Below are 19,176 nucleotides of genomic sequence, written 5' to 3' on the forward strand. Positions count from 1 at the left end.
TTGAACATGTAACACTAGGAGAACGAGGAGGAAATCTTGGAAATTTACTTTCAAGGCGTGAGATGTATTGGCTATTTGAATTGGACACATTGGCACCGAAAGGATTCAACGAAAGTTATGAGATTGCACCTTTCTTATGATGGTATTCTCCCACCTACTAAATATACCTCATTACCAATCCACTATGGGCTATGGTGGATTGATGTGGAGGGCCTGATCAGTACCCTGGAGGGTGACTTCTTGGAGAAGTTCAGGTATAGTAGTTTTATTGGATATAGTCACCACTTTTGATTGCAGCCATACCACTGGGTATATGCCCAATTCCACTCGATCTTGGAAGCGAAGCTCCTGTGGGCCTGGTTAGTACTAGGATGGGTGATCCCCTAGGAATACCAGGTGCTGCAAAATTATGTTTGGGTGACAATCCTTTAATGGGAGTATGAGTGATGGAGCCTAAAAGAATACACGAGAAAACACACGAAAAAGCATACAAACTTGAAAGAACTTCAGAAAATTGAGAAGCATTGAATATGGAGTCAGCGGAAACTTATAAACACATCTGGAGTACTATAAAGAAATTTTAAATGTCTACAACAAGAATTAGTATCTGAAAAGATTATTGGAGTTAGATCTGTGAATAAACACGAACTTTGTTGCACATGTGTAATCAAAACTAGGAGTCTTTGGGAAATCCCTTCTGATTTTTGATTTTTTGATTTTTCCCCAAAAAATCCTTTTTTTTTAATTTTTGAGAATGTGAATCCTGTTGCTCTTTAATTGGGCTAAAGTAACTAATCACTATATGAGATCGTGGCTTGAATCCTATACCATGAATTCTAAATTGAATAATATGTGGTCCTGAATATTTCCCTATAAGGTAATACATTATGGAATCTAATGTACGCTTTTTCTTTAAGTCATAGATTGCGGCAAAACATCAAAGGCTTCACGCCAGCAATACCCAAGAAGCTGGATAATGCTATTCATGTTCCCATGGAAACGAACAATCTGGTTGCGGAGGTACAGTGACACGAAGGGCGGAAGTAACTATACACCCATTTCATGGACTGGCAGGAGAAGGGCGGAGGTGACGGACGACAGAGGGTCCACGTGACAAGGAAAGGACACAGCCTTGAGGGCGGATGTGACGTGTCCGGCTTACCCCGGCTCCTGGAAGAAGCGGCAACGCACTGGATGTGATGTAACCACTAAGGGCGGAAGTCCTAAGCGGCCAAGCGGATGTTCCCTTTCATAACGGAATGTTTTCATTATTGCTGACTTTTTGATAATTTAAAACAAAGATCTGATATAACAGTTTAACTATATATTATAGTGGTAATGCGTTCATATTACGCTTAACAGATTTTGAGTAATATAATGATATCAGGTGAACAGGAAATGATGCGGCCTCCTAATCTCTGATGAACCTTTATGGGGGTATAAATAAGAACATGACCCACCACACTAGTATCCCCTTGATGAAGTCCCCAGGACGAAACGTGTTGGTAGAGAGCTTGCCTTGCCTTCTGAACCTATGAATGTGTTACACCATATCCACCTTGTTAAGATAAGCTATTTATTTATTTAACTTTTAAAAAAGAATTCTTTCTTTTTAAAGTGAATGACATATGCTTAGTTTTAGACCTTTTCCTTCTCTGATTTTATCCTTCTATCTAAAAAGGGGTCTTTTTTATGTGTATGCTATATGTTTTTATTTTTTATTTTTTATAACTGTGTATTTTGCATCTATTAAATTGTTAAATTATTTATTCATAAGCACTAGCACTTTCATTTTTTAACAACAGTATTGGTTTGAATATATATATGATTTTTGCACTTTTATAAACCAGTCGCTCTATAGTCAACTCATTGTTCTACACATTTTCTAATACCTTTACCAGTATTCATTATTGACATTGAGCAGACGCCCATATAAAGTGGACTTGGTTTACATAAATTTTACACGGTTTGTTATATGGTATATCACTTATAAATTATTGTATTTATTGCTGGCACCGTTCCCACCTATTTTTTTCATATATATATATATATATATATATATATATATATATATATATGTTTGGGCTAATCTCAAAAACCACTGGATAGATTTTGATGCAGTTTTCACTATTCTATAGAGCATTTCTCGTGAAAGGTTTAGATCATGGGTCTTCAACCTTTGGCCCTCCAGCTGCTCTGGAACTACAGAGCCCAGGATGCCCTGCCACAGTTTTAGCATGCTGTTATATCAAAACAGTGGCAGGGCATGCTGGGATGTGTAGTTCCACAGCAGCTGGAGGGCCAAAGGTTGAATACCCCTCGTTTATATGTATGAAACATTAATGTAGTGTATGACAAAAGGAATCTGAGCAATGAGATTTTAGTGAAGCAAGTCAATGAAAGAAACAACTGTCCCTGGTAGGCGTCTGTCTCTTTGTTTGGGCTTAACTCGAGAACCACTAGATGGATTTTGATGCAGTTTTCACTATCCTATAGACCATTAATTGAGGAAGGATTAGGTGCATGAAATATTAATGTACAAATGGAGCTGAGCAGTGATGATTTTAGCGAAGCAAGTCAATGAAAAAATGGTCCCTGCTAAGCGTCTGTCTGCTTATTCAGGCTAATTTCGAGACCCACTGGACAGATTTTTATGCAGTTTTCACTATTTTGTAGAGCATTTGTCGAGGAAGATTGAGGTGTATAAAACATTAAAGTTGACAAAAGGGAGACGAGCACATGCAATTTTAGTGAAGCAAGTCAATGCAAAAACGGACGTTCGAGCACTTTCTTGGCTTAGGCTGCCTAAACTGTTAAAGATATATCACAGCGATGGACTTTATTTTATACCATGTAGAGATTTATACATGTTATCTGGTTTCTCCAGAAAAATGTATGTAAGCCCTGTATACTGATATACAATGTCAGTTTTGCCTTTTTCTATGCTTCCTCTTTCATTTATTTGAAAAATTATTCTTTTAATTTCAAACTAGTCCTATTTCTGGTAAAAGTCTGCTTTGGCATGACAATAAATAAAGGACAGAGACAGACTCTTAAGTGGCTGGAGTTGACCTAAAGGTGGGTACATATTAGACGATATGTCGCCTGATCCTGTGGGACGGGTGAACATATCGTCCAATGTGTACCCACCATGTCAGCCCATTTTCGCTCCCGCAGGTCATCCATCAGGGTCATTTCCGTTGGCCTGCATGTAGGGCTGATGAAATGACCCAGCTGCCGTCGCCAAGCAGGTGAATGGAGTCAGTGCCGAGATATCGGTTGGTCAGGCACAGGATCATGTAATGTTACAGGCCGCCCATCTGCTGTCGCATCGCTAGGTACATACATTGGTAAGTGTGTACCCACTTAAGTGAAAACTATTTTGCTCATGGACAACTTTTGCGTGTCACATCAAAACTAAAACTTTTTCTGTTGACATCAGTAGGAAAAACAACTAATTTTGTCTACAAGGCAATCTTCTAAGACCTCGGTTAAAAAAGACTATCGCCGTAAATTCAAAATTGCTCCTGTGTGAAGCTGGGCTAAGTTGATAGCATAGCTGCTCTTACAGTAGTTTATAGGTAGGTAATGTAGGACAGAATGTGGCATGTGAGGATCTAATTGGGAACCAATGGATAATTAATATATTGTACAGTACTGTACTGTATGTGCTAGTTTTTTTAAACACTGTAGTTAAGTTGCATACTTGGTTTCCACGGTTACATTCTAACACAACAGTATTAACTGTAAAGCTCTTGCTCTGCTTCAGTACAGCTGAACAAGCCTTAAAATATCGTTCTGCTACAGCACAACAATTTTATTGCTATGACCCCCGGAGTCTTACAAAATACAGTAGAACCGTAATTGTCAATTCTTTCTATGCAATGTGTTACAGCTGACAGAGGTCAGTATTAGCTACATGACCTTTGGCTGGTGCTCAAATAGGTAATATTTCTTTTCTAGTTCAGTGGATAAAATGTTAAATAAAATCAATGCTACCCATGCTTTGGTGAAAACACAAAACAAAAACTAAGTCCTATTTTACTATAACTTATGTTAAAAATAAGTTGGTAAAATATTTTCTAGATTCACATTTTCTAGCATGCTCTGACAGATGCTAAAGCCTTTAAAAATGTATGCTAATATTCAGAAATATTCATAATATCCTCCTTATTAACACCTATTTTGCATTTAAACAAGATATTGTAACTTGCCAGCTTTCACAAAGTGGTTGTAAGGTGGTTTTCTCTCACATTAGTCTCTAAAATTCAGCAATTTAAGAGCCAAAGGACTGTTATGTATTAACAGTGAATATCACTGAGAGTTTAGGGATGTGAGCACCAGATGCATAATGGAAATGCATCCACTCAATGCTTACGCTAGCAAGACAGCGAGTCATCACATGATGTAGAGGGAGGAACGATGACAATAGTCTTTATCTATATAATTGTAAATTATGCAAATGGAAATGGAAAGACCCAAAATGTTTCTAGAGACCAAAACAATGAAAAACATAGTGTAGAAACTTCAGATAGGAATATTATCATGTGATATACTGTACTTAATGCATATAGGATCTGATTCAGAGGTGGACACAGTGTCGATATTTGCGCAGTTGTGCAATATTTGCTACCGTGTATGTGTGAAAAGACTAGGAAACACTTACTGCGCATGTGCAAACCTAGATTTGTTGTGTCATACGCAGTTTTGTACAACATTGCTATGACTAGAGACGCCATCTGCGATTCATGGGCGTTTCATGGTGAAGACTGGGAGGTGATGAAGTGGGAGTGTCATAGGCGAGAATCGGCATATGGCTGCGATCTCTTTCACAGCACCACAGCCAAAGTACCATATTATAAAAACTTAAAAGGAAGACTGTGTGCTAGCCAAGGGCTGCTCGAGGAGTTCAATGTTCTTGCCGATAGTGTAACGATGATGGAGTTGTCAGTTTTTTGCATTGCTCAGATATGCAAAGTGGGTGTTGCACGGTTTGCTTCGTCTAGTGCACAAATGGCATTTGCATATTTTTACAAATGTGAATCTGTAAGAAATCGCATACACCAATGAATAGTATCCACCTCTAAATCAAGACCATAGACTGGTGTTGATATACTGTATCAGGAAGTTCCCTAGATACGAAAATCCAAAAAGTCCCAAGATTAACACCACAGAAACCCAGGTGACTTCTTTGTTACTAAGGTGTTAAACTTGGGACTACATGGTAGTAAAGCAAAAAGTTTCTAGTGGGGTGTACTGAGGCTTGCGGCTGATACCAATAAGGGAAGAGTGCATGTGCTGAAGCTAGAGATATTGATTAAAACTCTTTGATGGAATGCCAAACCATTGTCGAAGTTCCAAAATTCAATAAGACACCAAAAAAGGATAGTATGGAGATATAAAGCTGATAGGATCCGCAGCAAGTTCTACCCAGCACTCTCTAATATGGCAGTTTACATGGGCTTGGACCACTTGAATAAGGTGGACAGCTAAGTAATATCTCTGGAAATTACTGTAGGTAAACACACACCTTCATGGTCTTCTATTAAACCAGATGAATTTCAAGATGTGAAGCTGAGGTTTGTCTAGAACAGAGACAGAACATGAACTGGAAAGCTCTGGAGAAAAAACAAAATATAGAAAGGATGTTCATTATGATATCATTAACACAAACCATCCAAGATATATGCTGATCATTCAATTTCGTCAAGGTTCTCTATGTAACCTGGCACACTTTATCTTCACTGGCTAAACAATGTACACTCTTAATTACTGTTTGTTAGTCTTCTTTGTATTCTCTCTTTAAGTGCCTCCTCCCAAACCTTAATCTTCTACAGTCTCTGTGGAGTGGACTTGGGAACTCCCCTAGATGGTAAGTATCTTTGACTTTATCTATATACAATAGGTAGCGCACTGTTGTTTTAATAAACAGACACACACACACAATTGTATGACAAAGTTATTGTTCAGTATCACTCCTTCCGGCTTGAACACAGGTTTCACTTCTTTGTATTAACCATGTAACTGGAAAATATTTTTTTTCCATAAACCACTCAGAAATTGTCTTTTTTATGATTGAATTAGATCAAGAAGATCTATTTAAAACTTATTCAACATGATTTTATGAGAAAAAAATATTTATTGTACACTGTAGTGATGGCTATCAATGGCTGTACCATCAATGGCTGATGATTTGAAACCATCTCAAGTTCTGTATGAGATCGATTTTTCGGATGCATTGGAAAAATCAGTAGTCATGATGATCGGAACTAACTAGGGAAAAGAGGTAGGGATGCAATCAGTGGGCTGTCCATCGATGGCCACCATGTATGGTTTCATCAGTGATTGCCATCAATGGAAATGAAACCATCTATGGAGAACCATCGTTGGTATGCACTCCTCGATGGCCATTATTGCTGGTAGGCACGGTGGCCCGCGGGCCAATCAGAGTAGGGGAAGAGGCTTAGCGGGCTGCCAGAGGTAGGGCTAGGTTCCGTGCCAATGGAAATAGAAAAAAATCTGGTCCTAGTCTGCTATTGATGGCAGAGAACCTTTGGATCTCTGCCATCAATGGCAATAGCATCTGCCATCGGTAGTTAATCATTGATGTTTATCTATCAATGGTCGATGTCCATTCCCAAGAAAGATACACCACTATATTTATTCACAGAGGAGACAGGCAGGGATTCCCCAGTGGCTGCTGCACTCTATAGGCGTTGAGGATGCACACTGAGGAGTCTGACTGGATGAATTTCCCCGGCGCCTGCTGCACTCTATAGCTTCCAGGGATACACACTGGGGACTGGTTGGATTTCCCTGGCAGCTGCTCCTCTGTAGCCGGCATGTATACAAATGGAGGGGATGCGCGTGTGAGTTCTTCTATCCAGCAGCTGCTTCTTTCTGCAGCCACCAGGTATACAGAGGGAGGGGAGGCGTGATGTGAGTTCTTTTACCTGGCGGCTGCTTCTCTCTGCAGCCACCGGGCATACAGTGAGGGGACAGCCTGGATTTGCCAGCGGCTGCTTCGCTCTGCAGCCACCCGGTGAGGGGTGTCACTGGGCTTGTAATCACTGCAACCAGCAGTGATCAGCAAACCCAGAGATGCAGAGGGGCCGGGAAATCCCTGTGAGATGGGCGGCTGCTGGAATATTATTTACCAGCAGCCACACACTGGGCTTTTCTGACTGGTCGCATCAGATGCAACCATGTCAGGGAAAGCCCAGCCTGGTGTGATCGCATATGATACGACCATGCCAGGCAAGTGGTTAAAGAACTTTAGCATATAATACACTATACGACTATAAACTTTCATTTAAGAATCCAGAGAATAATTGTCACTTATTATTAATATTGTAAATAAGTTAACACAGATCGATTAACATCCTTTACAGGTTAAATATCTGCTTAACCAGTTGTGCTCTTCAGGACATAAATTATCACAACACTGAATGTAAATATAAATTACTTTAAAGCTTTAAAGTAATAATACATTTTTCTACATCAGTAAATAGATATCCCCATTAATAGTCTTTATGCATGGCCATACTACAGTGATGCACTTATGAGATGGTTGATATAGTGTAGTGTGTAGAAATTCCTTTCATTGCTTGCTGTAATAGAAGTCACACAGGGAATTTTTATCCCATATAACACTATTGCACTAAGAGTTGCCCCAACTTTACAAGCTTTTATCTTTTACACTAATATTTGTTCATTCCTAAAAGGATGGTATGAACTGGAAGCCTGTTCTTGACTGACTCTCTCTCTCTCTCTCTCTCTCTCTCTCTCTCCCTCCCTCATTTAGCAGCAGTCACTATCCCTTCAATAAACTATCTGTTCAAGTATGAATCTGAGCTGTCACTCATATATCTATTCTTATCTGACTGGTTATATATCATTCTTTCCCGTTCCCTCAACTATCTTATATGCAAAACTTTCTTTACTGGAATGACATCTATGTTAGGGTCTAAGTATGGACATGTAGTAGATATATAAGGATGGGAGTGATTATTGTAGTGTAAGGTTTCCAGGACTCAACAGACCTGTTCCCTGGTGGTTATAGCTAATTCAGGACCTGATTCAGACCCGCTCGTGAGCGTATAGCACTCGCATGTGGATCGATGGTGGGGTGCTGTGCGCATGCACAAGCCCCGGGGCGACAGAGAAATTCTCTCACTCCGGGACTCACTACAAAAGTGATGGCTGTTGATGTTGATCGACAGCTCGCCCCATTTTGTAGGCGGGGAGAGGGGGTGGCTACACAAATGGAGGCATTCCTGAAGGAACGCATGCCATTTGTGGGAGGCACCACTTACATCACCAGTGATGTCAGTGGAGAGCTTCCTGCTCTGTTGGAGCAGGAAGCTCTCTGGGGCTTGTGACAGATGAGACCCTACCACAAGGGTCTCGTCGCAAGCCCCGATGGTCGCGATGGTCGTGACCATCACCTGGCCATTTGCAAAAGCTGTGGGTGATCACCCACAGCTTAGTGAGCAGCCAGGAGGCCGCAAAAAAAACTCCTCTGATTCAGAGTGAGTGCTCTTCAAGAGCGTCCGGCTCTGAATCAGGCCCTTAGCTCCTTACTTCCACCCAGGTGCAGTGGTCAGACCTTTTCTTCCTGCAGCCTCTAGTCAGCTGTACAGTATGAGCTCCTTCTGAGGTTGGATGCCTCCCACTGGGGACTGGTCTCAGAACTAGTCCTCCTCTCTGCTGGATCCAGGGGCCAACCAAAAGCAATCACTGCCACCTGAGAAAGGGATATTACCGCATCTGTGAAGGGGACACACAGTGCTCCATCACAGAGGTGGTGTCTTCCAGCACTCTATGGCCGCTCTGTCACTAGCAGGTATGTCAGACTCCCCAGTATGGATGGAAATTGACAATTTATAGTTTACAACCAACGATGGTTAAACACCAATAGATGATGGTTTTGCACAGAAGTGCAAAAGTCTCAAAGAGTGACAATGGTAATTCAGCCAATCAGCTCCAAACTGTCATCTATTTGAAAAATATGAGTTGGGAGCTGAATGGCTGGAGCACCAGTTATCATATGCAACGAGTTTTAACACTTGTTGCATATGATAAAACTTGTTGATAAATGAGGCCCTAAAGGTAAAGCCGAAGAATGTCCTTGAGGAAGTGAAATAGTCATAACCATAAGGCACCAAAGAGATTGGCCTCAATTTGATATTTGAGATGTCTATGAGATGTTTGGTCCCAAGACAATATAATAGGAATAGAAGCCAAAAGTCGAAGCCAGTGAGCAACTCTAGTACCATAATTCTAGATTATTTGGGTCACGACATTAATTTGTTTCATGAAAATCTGAACTAGACAGGGTTCTATAATATGATGTCAGAGGCTCCAAAGAAATGGTCATCAGAAACATAAATAGCTCAGCCAATAGTCTGGCTGGCTCAGTGTCCTGTTACATGGACACTATATTCCTGCATTCATTATCCATATCAGTGAACTTAGTGGATTTTGGACATATTTCACTCTTGATATACTTTATGTCACTTTTAAAATGTGTTTTTATTGTATAAATACGTTCAGATATTTTATTTTTACATATGGTTCACATGGTTATTTTTTAAAAAATTATCATATAATTATCTGTCCAGTCCTGCTATTGGCCGGTCTGTGTAAAGTAAGGGAGCAAATGAGGGGACTGGAGATGTGTACAGTTAGTGAGACAGGGTGAAGAAGGTGGAATTGTTTGAAGCCAGGGAGATTGTCATAGAGATGGGGACATATCTGTATACTGTAGTAGAATATTGATGCTGGTTAGGTCTAAGAAGGTTCCATAACTTAGTTCTGGTCTAGATAAATTAGAATTAGCACCACTTTATAAAAACTATCCTAATTCCCTCAGAGATCTTGGGGTCTATTTACTAAAGGTACATTTTTGAGTCGATTTTTATGTTGATTTTAATCTACTGAAATCAAGTCAAATTGACTCTATGACTCACTGGCCAAATCTCTCATTTACTAATATTCGATTTTCAATTCAATTTAAAAATCAAATGCGATGTACTGGAGGTCGATTTTCAAGAGTGTAAAAATGGTCGATTTGGAATGTGTTCTTACAAAATAACCTACAAAATCACCTACAAAATTGACTAACACTTCCCCACAGTATGTACTATTATTGGCCAAAACATACCACATGCACTGTAAGCCACAGAAATTCGTGACACACACCCAAGCAAATTGAAATGGTGTTTTGTGGAGAGATAGGAGGGAGGAGTGTTTAGTAGGAGAGTGGGTATTTCATATAGGTACTTAAAAAGTTTTTTCTTTGAGTTTGAATTTCTGTATTGTTTTTGTCAATTTGAAGTTTGTGTTATTTTTCATCTTGTTTAATTTTTTCTGTAGTCTTTGTGTTTTCGGGTTGGGTACAGGATGCCGGTGCTCGGGATCCCGGTGGTCAGAATCCCGACGTCGGCATCCCGACAGAGTTAAGCTACTGACACCTGTCAGTCGGTGTCCTAAACTACCCCTCTTCCTACCCCTAACCCTCCCTCCCTGGTGCCTAAACCTAACCTCCCCTCTAGTGCCTAAACTTAACCTCCCCCCTAGTTCCTAAACTTAACCTCCCCCTCCCTGCACTCTAAACCTAACCCTCCTCCCTTAGTGTCTACCCCTATCCCCTAACCCTCCCCCTAACCCTGCTACTTACTTTCGGGATGCCGACATATGTCGGGATTCTGGCGCAGGAATTCTGAGTGTCGGAATACCCAAGGTCGGTTTTATGACCGCATCCCAGTGTTTCTGTGTGTGTGTCAACGGAGTGTGTGTGTCCCCAACTCCCACCATCTCCTCCCCTGCCCACTCCTCCCAAATTTCGCCACCCTCCCCTGACCTGCTCATCCCTATTTCCCCTCCCTCTCCTACTCCCCAAATCCAAATAACCCCTCCCTCCCCTGTGATACCCATGCACATTCCCACACCCTCCCCTGATGCACCCACTCCTGAATCCAACCCCTCCCCTTTATCCCCCCCGGACATTTTGCCACCTCCTTCGCCCATCCACTGGCCCACTTCGTAGGAAGAGGATCTGGGCCAACCTGGCCCTGAACCTGCAGGTATTTTGTATTTTATGTTTGCAATTATTGTGTTAAAATGTGCCCTATATGCATACACTGTGGTATCCCTGCTTACAATCTAAGGGCAGTCCATTTTTTTTCTTTTTTTTTCTTTTGTGTGGTATTTGTTCAAAAATTTGGCCCCAAATTGAATCTTTAATTTTTATTTTTAAAGTTGTTTTATTATTTATTTTTATAGTTTTTGGGAGTTTGTTTTCCTAAATTTTGGCCAAATTTATTCATGTTTCAAAACAAAATAAACTTTACAATAACCACATATGCCAGAGCCAAATACAAGTTTCATTGTGCATTTTTAAATTTCTACACTAAAATCAATATACTGTACAAATGGTGTAAGGATTATTTAAGATCCCAAAGTGATTGTTCAAACCACTATTCTCATGTTCATGTTTTTATTTTTATTTTTTGGTGCCAATTGGTAAGTTAGGCAAATTTATGTTACCACTATAGTTTAGCACCAAAATTAGCATGGTATGTAAACTTTATTTAAGTGTAAATCATACTGTTTTTCTTGTATGTTTTTTTTGAAAACTTCACATTTAATTAAAGCTCATATTTGTCTTTCTACAGACCCAAGGAGGCGGGATCAAGCCATTTTGGGCCAGATAATGGCGATGAGAGGACATTTGGTCCAGCTGCTGGTCGCAATGGACCATTTACTTTTGTTCTTGAGAGATTAATTTATTATGTTATTTTATTTTGTTAATAAAAGCTGTTTCTTTAAACAAATCTCATTTATTGACTCCAAAATTAGCTCACAAGGTCAATCATTTTAGTTGTTTTTTTGGGTAAACATTTGGGTTTATGGAATTTGCATATGAAAATGCAAACAATGTGGCATACTAAATTTTTGGAGTAAGTATTTTTAAAAATTTTAACTTTAAAAAAAGAGTGGTTTCCAAGACTTTAAAGACATATTTGGACATTCCAATAATTTGGCCAATTGACATTAACTCCATAATGTTTTTCTAAAATTCCCTTATGTAATTATTTAATTATTTCAAAAATATCCATGCAACTCCCAAAATAGGTAAAAAATACGAAAAAAGGTAGGCCCAACTATGCAAACATGTTGTTAATTGTTATGTTGTTTTTAAAATTGTTTGTAAAAAAAAAATTATAAAAAAACACTTGTAAATTAAGTTAAAATGTACTGTCCATTTGCTGGTTTTTCATGTAAAAAAAAATGAATAATTTTAAAATTTATTTATTATACAATATCTCACAATAAAAACCAAATACACACAATGATTGGAAACAAAAAATCAAGAACTGGTTGAAGATGGTGCATGCCAACATGTTGTCCAAAAATCAGGTAAGAAACACATTTGTCCAGGTGTAAAGGTCATTTGTGAGTCATTAATGTCACAGGCGAGCATTTTCAGGAAGTAAGAAGGTTGTTGTTTGGATTTTTGCACAAAAAAAAATAGGTTAAAATTCGAAACATAGGATAGTAAACACACATAATTTTCAGTCTTCACAATGTCAACAAATGTAAAACCAAGGAAATTCAATTACCTGAAAAAGCGGGAAACAACCTCATCACGTATGGCCCCCCTGACACTCTCCTCCGACCAACCTTGGGGGGGCCATCCTCAGGCAAGGCATCCTCTGGCTGCATTGGGACACCACTCCTTATGGCGATGTTGTGAAATATCCCACACAGGACCACAATTTTGGAAACCATAGCCGACAAATACATGAGGTTGCCACCAGAGCGGTGGAGGCATCGAAATCGGCCTTTTAAAGGGCCAATACAATGCTCCACCACCTGCCTGGTGGCAGTAAGTGCAGAATTATATTGAGTTTGAGGCTCTGGTGTGGGAACCAAATAAGGAGTGAGCATCCAGGGTGTGTAAGGGTAACCACTGTCTCCTGTGAAAATAAAAAAACATTCAGTACCATTTCTAAGTCAACAGTGTTTGGTTTAAAAATTAGGGGTACCACTTACCCAGAAGCCACGCGTCACCAGCTTGTAGGTTGTTTAATATGTGCCAAAGCCCTGATTTCCGGATGACAAATGAATCATGTGCACTTCCTGGAAATTTGGCTTTCAGGGACAGGATCCGGAGGGAGGCATCACATACCACCATTACATTCATTGAATGGAAATGCTTGCGGTTCCTAAATATGGCCTCCAGTGCTGCTGGAGGCTGAAGTGGTATGTGAGTGCCGTCCACAACCCCTATGATGTGTGGGAAGCCTGCAATTTTGAAAAATTTCTGCTTCACCACATTAATGGAACCCATATCAAATTGCATATTAATAAAATGATGGAGGTGCTTAAAGAGTGCATCCATTACCGCCCTCAGGATCCTTGAAAAGGAGGATTGGGAAATGCCTGCAACGATCCCCACTGTGGTCTGGAAGGATCCTGAGGCGCAAAAATGTAACACCGACATTAACTGCGTAAATGGTGGTATTGCTGTTGGATTGTTAATTTGCCTTTCAAGATCACTCTCTATTAATGAAAGAGTGTCTAGGATGATTTGGGGTGGTAGGCGATACTGCCGTAAAACCACATAATCAGGCATCCCAAAAAGGGTGACACGTGTTCTAAATATCTGGAGCCTTGCACGCCTACGATGCCTACACCTAGGAGCATGTTCTGGTTGGTCGGGGTCGTGGACCATCGCCACTATAATTCTCCCAAAATCAATCTGAAATGTTAGACAATGTAGTTTATTTTTACAACATTTAAAAAAAAGAAAATATACTTATCTTTTTTACACATTAAGACAAATCTTACAGGGTTAGGCAGTGACATCTTGAAGTAAAACCTACGAATTAGATTTAACAAAAAAAAAAGAAAATTACCACAAAATAAAGACAGGCTAAGGCAAAGATATAAAGAATGCATGCACTACACAGATGTTGTTAGTGTATGATTTTATTCTAATAATCCAATGTACGCTAACACCACAGACAGGAGCTGTACAAAATCTATGCAATAGAGGATACAAAATACCGGTAAATGGTACACTAACGCCACAGACAGGAGCTGTGCAAAATATACGCAATAGAGGATACAAAATACCGCTAAATGGTACGCTAATGCCACAGACAGGAGATGTGCAAAATATACACAATAGAGGATACAAAATACTGCTAAATGGTACACTAATGCCACAAACAGGAGATGTGCAAAATATACTCAATAGAGGATACAAAATACCGCTAAATGGTACGCTAACACCACAGACAGGAGATGTGCAAAATATACGCAAGACATTTCGCATTTTTGATGGTCAAATAATAATTTGGGCCAAAAAAAAATGCATAGTGAGACCCCTTAAAAAAACAGGGTCTAATGTATGTCAATAAACACTTACCGTACAAAGACAATCCCGAAAATTGAAATGCAGTCCACAAGACGAAAGGAAATACATTTAAAGAAAAAAAAAAAAAACATTTTACAAATAAAAAACAAAAAAATTAAAACAACCCAAAAAGTGACCCACCAAACTTACCTCAACACCAAAAAAAAAAGACTTACTAAAAAAACGCAAAGATGCGAAAAAAAAGACCAGTCGACAACTCGCACCGAATCCAAACAACTTCACAAACCACAACTCCGCACCTATAACAACCTCCAACCACTTCAATCAACCCCTCCTGAAACAAGGCCACAAAAAAGCCTTAAATAGACCTAACTTTCCCGCTCAAATCAATGACGCACAATTGATGCGCCCGTATAATGCACACGCATCTATAAAAACGTCATGAGAGGCCACAATGGGTCTGCTGAATTCAAGGGTTTAATCATGTCCACTGAACAGCAGCAAAGCCAAAATCCAGGACCAAACAGTAAGTAGCTCCAAATGTAAAGTTACCACACAAAAAAAAAAATAAACAATAATTATTGTTTTATTTTTTGTAAGGTGTTGAGACTGACAATGAAGAGGCTGCGGGGTCTAGTACCCAGGCCAGGGCCAAACAAAAAAGGCAGCCACAATTCACAAGAAAGGAGATGGAGGCTTTGGTGCAAAAGTGCGTGGATAACCTGGCACAGGGACCCCGAAATATGGGTGCAAGCCAGAGATGGAAACTGTGGGAGGAAATAGCCAGTGCTGTCAATGGTGTTGGTGATTTTGTCCGTTCAACCAAAGAAGTCAAACGCCGGTACGTAAATGCTGTAACCTATTTCCACAATTCTAAAAACTTAGTTAAAAAACTAAACATACATTTTTAAACAACAGATGGAGCGACTTCAAATATCAGCTCAAACCAAAACTGGCTGATAGGGCTAGGCATGCAGGGGGCACAGGTGGTGGGCCAACCCCTGTGTCATTGGAGTTAACCGATTTGGAGGAACTGGCACAGGGGTGTGTGCAGGAAGAGGAGGTGTTTGGCGTGTCCAACATGGACACAGACATGCCAGACTTTGCGGCTCCACATGTTGCTGCAGGTAATTTAGTTAAAAATGTTGGAACAACTTGTTTAAATACAAAGACAAATGTACTAATATTTTTATGATCTCTCTTTTTCACACAGGCACAGAAGAGGACGAGTCTGCTCCAGAACTAAGGTTTGGGCGCAGTAGATCTGCTGGCTCCGCAGGGGAGGAAGCAGTATTTCCGGCTGGGGACCCTGTGGCGGACAGTCCAGGGCCTTCCCCCTCGCAGGCAGTGTCCCTTCTCACAGATCTCAATGATAAAATGGATAAAACCACCGAGATTCTGATGAGGATGGACGCCAATCTGCTACGGGTGGCAGACGCCCTGGAGGAAAACGCTGCGGCCAATGTCAGAATAGCTAATTCCCTGGAGCAGCTCATCCGCCTGCGCATGTTGGAGCCGGCTTCCCTTCCTGCCAGAACATCAGGGCCCTCCACCTCTGGAGCAACATCGGCCATCCCTCCAAATGTGCCTAGCCCTATGCCTAGCCCAGAGGAAATACCAGCTACCTCCTCTGCCCAGGCACGCCGTACAACCAGACAGACAAAATCATGCTCCCTCCAACATCAAGCCAAGCGGGGGAGAAGGCTGGCTAATTTCCCCAAATTCCATCTCTGTGTTTGCCCATATTTTTGCTACACCAAACCTCCCTCTCCTTTCTTGTGAATTGTTTTTTTTTTTACATTAATTTATTTTTGGGATGTAAAATAAAATAACAAATTGGCTGAAAAAAAAGCAACATTTGTAAAAAATGTCAATATTTAATTTTGGAAAAATAGAAATCCATTCATGTCAAAATCATGAGCAAATGGCTAAAAGGGACTGGAACAAACATACTTAAATACATAACAAAGGTCAAATACTTAAAAAAATGTTTCCATCCAAAAAACATAAGGTAACAGGTAGGTAAACAATAACACAAGCAAAGCAATTAGTAGCTGATTGTCTTTCTGTATTGTCACCAAAATTTTACCAAAAATTTTACCTTTCAAAAAAATGTGTTGGGCTTTTAAAAAAAAAAAAAAAAAACTGACAACAACATGCGTACGGAATAGAGCCAAAAAATAACATTATTACCTTTATTTTAAAATGTATTTTGTGTTTGCTGTGATTACAAAACACAAACAAATAGGAACACAACATGCGTTCCAAATTTAGCTAATAAATCATGTCCATTGAAAATCACCTTCTCGCAAGTGATCCAATTATTAGGTGATTGGTCTTGTGCCTTGTAAAGGAGAATAGCAAAACATCGATTCGCTAAGGGAGCTACGAAGAGACCATCGTCTTTGCGAGATCCAATACCCTACCACAAGCTGAACGAGCAGTCATAATGGAAACTGGATCACACAGTGACGTCTCCAAAATAGCATCCAAATTGGACGTTCGCACAAGATAATATATGTACGCCCAAAAAACGCCTTGCCACGCCTGCGTTTTCTCATGTCCACCTCCGTTACCGCCCATAAACGGAACATTCTGTCAATCAAATGACATAGGTCACTTCCTGTTCGCTGTGTATATGAGCGAACGAAAAATGACCGCAATGATCCGGCCGCACATGCGCAATGAGAACCGGACGCATGCGTGGTTGATAACAATCGAATGCGTACGAGCGAACGGCTGATTGCGTCCGGCTCTGAATCAGGCCCTAAGTTCCTAACAATAGAATGGTGTTTAGACACTAAAATCACTAGTTTTTTAATAGTCTATTTATTTTGGGAGTGTTCTGTAAATTTTGTAGTCAATTTTAAGTCAATTTTTAATAAGAATGTTAGCAAATGAGAGAATCCTGTAGTGGTCTATGTGAAAGTATCGATGTTTGGTTGATGGTCGATTTTGGTCGGGATTTGGTTTTATAGTGAATTTTATTGTCGATGTTGCCTTAAATGCCCTTTTTGCAAATCACACAGAACATCACCTACAGTTTAAAATACACTAAAAAGCCAAAATCGACCTTTAGTAAATATACCCCATTATGTTACGGGCAGTGTTGCACCATTATAATGACAAACCTAATTGCAACGGAATGGGTATGATATGCCGGTGCATGAGATGCCGGCGGTTCAAATACCGATGCCAGAATCTCGATTGTGCAGAATCATGACAGGGGCCGATAAGTACCCTAACCCTCCCCCTCTCCCCCCCTAATCCTCCTTTGGTGTTGCTTATCCCAAACCCATCCCCTGTGGTGCCTAAACCTAACCTCCCCCCGATGGTGCCAAACCCTAACCCCCCTTCCCGCACCTTAAACCAAACCCTCCCAGGGTGGTGCCTAACCCTAACCCCCTCTCCCCACAGCCTAACCCAAACCTTCCCCTAACCCACCTGGGAAGTCCCTAATGCTAACCCCCCCATCCCCGGGCTAAGGCTAGTATACTTACCTTAGGGATGTTGACGTTCGGAATGACGACGTTGGTATCTTGATCCTTTCGGGATTGCGGCGTCGGCTTCCTGTCGGGCGTTGGGATTTCAGTGTCGGTGTACCGACATCTGTTATCCCGTCCACCAGCATCGTTACCGCATCCATTTGCAACAATATCCACCTCTCACTGTAATATTTTTCCAAGATTCAATGAGACAATAGTGTGACATACTAAATTAGAATCATTGTCATCGTGCCTTTGATGTTTTAGAAAAAAATAGAACACAATGTTACAATGATCCTTCAAGCAATATTTAACGCTACATTCTACACTTTATTGAGCAGGCTACTCTGTAACAATCACACATAACTAAACTGTTAATTCTCTCTCTCTGTGATCTATACACAGTAGAATGACAGGTACAATTATATAATTAAAATGGCATTTGTGACACTGAGCCTCAATACGGTAATATGTTTTAGGTTATATAAGTGGCTATAAGAATGGTTTATGAAACTGCATCAACTATGCTCTTTTTCAAGGACATTAACATGACTCTTTTCTGACATTTCTCTTAAAAATAATAAACTGCAAAATCTATTGATCAGAAGTAATGAAATATCAACAAAGTACAAGCCGGCTGCTTGGAACCTCTTTTGTTATGGCCATGTGCAAATGCTAAAATTAATCTGTAAACCAATATGTAGAGCTCAGGCAAAGATCATAAAGGCTTTGGGGTTTAGAATATAATTGCAGACACTTAATTTAAATGCCAGTACAAAATTGCAGGAGAGAACTGAGTTTGCAAAGAAATAAAAGATCAATAAGTTCAGCTTTCTTCATTGAATGTTTGTAATGATTCAGAAGAAATGGGAGAACATAAAAAAGCACTATATAATAATGCAGAAAAGCTACAATTGTATTATTGGCTTTTTCTAATATTTTTTTGTGCTCGATTTTAATCAAAAACAGGCTTTAGAAAAGCCCCTAGCCTTCACAGACAATGAAACTGCTTTAGAATGGGGAATGCAAAATGATGGAATCTGTATGATCACTAGAAATAAATGGGATATAACTGTGAGATGCCCCATGTAGACCCTGATCAGACAAATTTAATTTATTGGCCTCTACATGCCCTCCTTCGACTTTTACTAATACATTTCTCTGTCCTACTTCCTTCTTTTTCAGCCATGTCTTTACATGAGCAGGCAGAGTTGTTTATTTGTTTTTGTATTTTTAAGCTGAAGCAGATTTGATTGGAAGTTGGTTTGCCAAATGTCTTTTTTATGCTTTCGCACTGCACAT

The 19,176-nt window shown here is 40.1% G+C and overlaps 1 pseudogene; it reads left to right on the forward strand.

Annotated features, from left to right (window-relative positions):
- Positions 1-289: 289 nt before the first annotated feature.
- LOC148535262 (5S ribosomal RNA) lies at positions 290-408 on the forward strand (annotated as a pseudogene).
- Positions 409-19,176: the final 18,768 nt, after the last annotated feature.

The sequence above is a fragment of the Taudactylus pleione genome, unplaced genomic scaffold (assembly GCF_031769625.1).
Source record: "Taudactylus pleione unplaced genomic scaffold, aTauple2 ptg000053l, whole genome shotgun sequence".
NCBI classification, from domain to species: domain Eukaryota; kingdom Metazoa; phylum Chordata; class Amphibia; order Anura; family Myobatrachidae; genus Taudactylus; species Taudactylus pleione.